General features: G+C 41.6%; 1 non-coding gene across 1 annotated transcript; it reads left to right on the top strand.

The window, feature by feature from the left end:
* The first annotated feature begins 2,631 nt into the window (after nucleotides 1-2,631).
* On the top strand, nucleotides 2,632-2,738 carry LOC133820688 (small nucleolar RNA R71). Its single transcript, XR_009887090.1, has one exon. It is a non-coding gene; the product is annotated as a small nucleolar RNA R71 (small nucleolar RNA).
* The last annotated feature ends 999 nt before the right edge of the window (nucleotides 2,739-3,737 follow it).

The following is a 3,737-nucleotide window of genomic DNA, read 5'->3' on the forward strand; positions in this document are numbered from 1 at the left end:
TACGTTTACTAGTATGCATGTAGGCCCGGATCGTGTTAGAAGGGCATAATTGTAATTTTGGCCATGTTGGGCATAACTGTATTGATATGTGATAATTGTATTCTGTGAATTGTACCACGTGGGTGTGGTTGTATTATTGTGATGCACGTGCCGAGACGGTCCTAGAGAGCTAGTTAACTTAAGAGTCACAACGGGATTTCTATACCCGGCTCGGGAGGAGCCTAGGGGTATCTCGGGAATTTTATGGTTAAGTTGAGGTTTAGCGGGTAATGGTTATTGGAGATTTAGTAACCTGGGTAACCATTAGTTACTTCTGTGAGTAACAAGTTTTAGAAAGAAAATGGTAGAAATGAAATAGAAGAGTAATGACTTAAGTGCCCTTGATGGTTTAGATTGGAAAGATTAATAGGAAGGGGTAATTTGGTCTTTTGGCAAGGGGATTATGAAATTTCAGCTGTGATCTAAGGGGGTACGGTTTGGTTGGGGTCACTTGTGGCATTGATAGAAATTGAAGAGAAGAAAGAGGGGGAGAAAGAAGAGCTAGGGCAAGTGAAGAGAAAAGAAGAAGAAGGGTGAAGGGCTGAAGTGGGAACTTGGGAGGAGGATCTAGGGAGCTTTTGAGTGGATTCTCCATTTGAGGTAAGGATCTTGTGCATATTTAAGTTTGATTTCTGTTTTGAGTTGTGGATCTAAAGCTTGAGTTAGTTTCATGCCTTGGTTTGAGTTTTTCTGAAGTTAGAAATCAAGGGTTGAATTTTGGGTATGAGTGTGTTTTGGATCTTGATTCTAGTGATTGTAGGTTGATAGAATGTTCATATGAAGTTTGGATTTGAGTTTTGGGGTTTAGGTATTGGTTTAGGATGATTTGGAGAGGTTGAAGCTCGGGAAAACGCGAAGGAAAAACCCAGAATTCTGGGTCTGCGAGGGCGTGCCGCGGCACGAGTTTTGCTTGCCGCGGCGGGGAGCCTCTGGTTTCTGGGTGCCGCGGCACAAGAAAGTTGTGCCGCGGCACAAGGCAAATTTCAGGATGGCATTTTTAGGCAATTTTAGGCCTTTGCTCCGGGGCTTCGGGGGATGTCTCCGGGATGTTGTTTTAAGGTTTTAGAGGTCCCGAGAGTGCGGGATTGGTCCCGGGAAGTGGTTTTGGGTTGATTAGTATTGAGGGATGTTTCTTGTGTGTTGTGACTAGGTTGTTGGTGAGGCTCGTGCTTGAGGACCGTGCTCGTGGCTCTAGTGCATCAGGAGGCTCGGAATGCAGGTAAGAAAACTATAACACCCGAGGTTAGGGCATGGCCCCAGATTGTGTTATGTGCAAATGTTTAAACTTAAAATGAATCATGATGTGTGTGAATGAATTTTTTGAATGTACTATATGTGTGATTATGATGAAATGAGCGGCCGTGGGCCGAGTACGGCGTAGGCCGGGGCGGCCGTGGGCCGAGTACGGCGTAAGCCGGGGCGGCCGTGGGCCGAAAGTAACACCTAGCACATGGGATGCTATATTCAGGGTGGGACCCAAGGGATACATGAGTTATCCTCGCGGTGAGAACCGATACCCCAGGGCTTTGGTAAGGGTCCTGGGGCGGCATGGCCGTGTTTGCTTAGTCTAATGATTGACTTGTTTATTTGTGGATTATCTGTTATGATAAACTGTATACATTGCATATGTTATGTCCTGCATGAGTTTTCTTGCTGGGCTTCGGCTCACGGGTGCTCTGTGTTGCAGGTAAGGGCAATGACTGAATCAACCAACCATGAGTACGGAGAGCGTGAAGCGGCGCGTACATGTTTGGCCTGCCCGACTGCTTTGGTTGGGGGTTTACTTGAAAATGGCTGTAATAATCTACGATTTTATGATTTATCAACTGTGAACTTATTTCAAGATGTAAATAGTTTTCAAACCTTATTTTGGGATCCCAAATGTTTAATAATAGAAGTTTTAATGAAATGACGCATTTTCAAAGATTACAGCCTTAACTTTTAATTAGTCACACTTTTGTTTCAAAACCTCGGTTAGCGAGTCCATTGCACACTGTTTTGTCTTAAAAACTCACTTAGTAACGGCTCTAAGGAAGTAGGGCGTTACATTGTTGCTACTCAGGCCTCCATTGGCTTCCAGATGCTTGGTTCGAATCCTTCCAGCTGAAATTTGGATGGTTGCGCCAATCGGGATTGTAAGTGTTTGAGAGAGGGTTATAAGGCTTCTTGTAATCCCCTAAAGCATTGCATTGTTCCTCATTTCCTCCTCTTAGCTCACCAAGAGTTGGGCACTCTTGCGGTTGATGTTCCGTCCCTCCACAAATGAAGCATGGATCTCGTGTCTCTACCTTTGCAGCCATGTGGATTCCTCTACCTTCTTGAGATTTGAAAGCCTCGAATTGTTGTCTCAATGATTCAATTTGGCTTTTGACGTTGTCCTCTTCCCTCAATTGGTAGATTTCAGTTGATCGTGGCTTGTCCATAGGACTCGGTCCATTCCATGTGTAGGACTTTTCATCAAGATCGTCGAGGTACTCGAAAGCTTCATTGAGATCTTTTTGAAGGAATTCGCCATTGCACATCATTTGTACGAATTGTCTTTGTTCGGTTGTGAGACCGTCATAGAAATAGCCGATCAGACGCCAGCTTTCGTATCCATGATGTGGGCATTGATTTATCAAATCTCTAAACCTCTCCCAGATCTGATGGAAAGTTTCATGGTCTTTCTGGATGATGGTAGAGATTTGCCTCTTAAGGCTGCTAGTCTTATGGGGCGGGAAATATTTGGCAAAGAATGATTTTATCATTTCGTCCCGTGTTCCGATAGATCTAGGCCTTAAGGAATACAACCAACTTTTTGCTTTGTCTTTGAGTGAGAAAGGAAAGAATTTCAATCTCAGAATGTTGGTGACATCAGCTCGGTTGTTGAATGTAGCCACCACTTCTTCGAATTCCCGTATATGCACGTACAGACTCTCATTTTCCAACCCATGGAAGGTTGGTAAGAGGTTAATCATGCCGGGTTTGAAATCAAAATTCGACATATTGTTGGGATACATTATGCATGAAGGTGTGGCTATACGCGTAGGATGTAAATATTCTTGTAGTGTTCTTGGTTGGACTTCATCTTGATGAGCCATCATGGGTGGTTCGAGAAGTTTCGGTGAATCGGGAGTGTTTGAACGAATGGAAGAAAACGACGAACTAGGAGAGTTTTCTAAAGTTTCTACTTGTTGTCTCACAAATCTCCCTAGTGCGTCTCTGTTTCGTGGCATAAATATTTTTTAATTTGTAAGTATTATAAGCGCAAGTGTGTAATAATGTAATAAGTATACACCAAAATGTTCCCAGGCCAATTGGAAAGGCTGCCAAGGTACCACTTTAGGCCCAAGAGCTTTTCTAGAACTCCCCGAGGTTCTTAGAAAAGATTGGAGGGTAACGCTAACACATGCCTTATTTAAGAACCAATTTTTCTAAGACAGAACAAGTTTGGTTTTTACTAATTTCCACAATTACACAAATGTTCTCAATACTTTGTTTGTTTGTTTTTTTTTTTTAAATTTTATGATTTGAAATTTTATGCTTTTTTTGGAAAAAAAACCTAAATCTAGAAAATAAAATTCTAAACCTAAAAAAAATGAATAAATAAAAAAAATAAAAAAAATTACTAAGGAAAAATAAAATAAAAGAGAAATTAAAAATTATACTACTTTTTTTTTATAGAAAAAAAATTAATTTACTATGCAAACCTTTAATTG

Source organism: Humulus lupulus, chromosome 2 (genome assembly GCF_963169125.1).
Source record: "Humulus lupulus chromosome 2, drHumLupu1.1, whole genome shotgun sequence".
Lineage (NCBI taxonomy): Eukaryota > Viridiplantae > Streptophyta > Magnoliopsida > Rosales > Cannabaceae > Humulus > Humulus lupulus.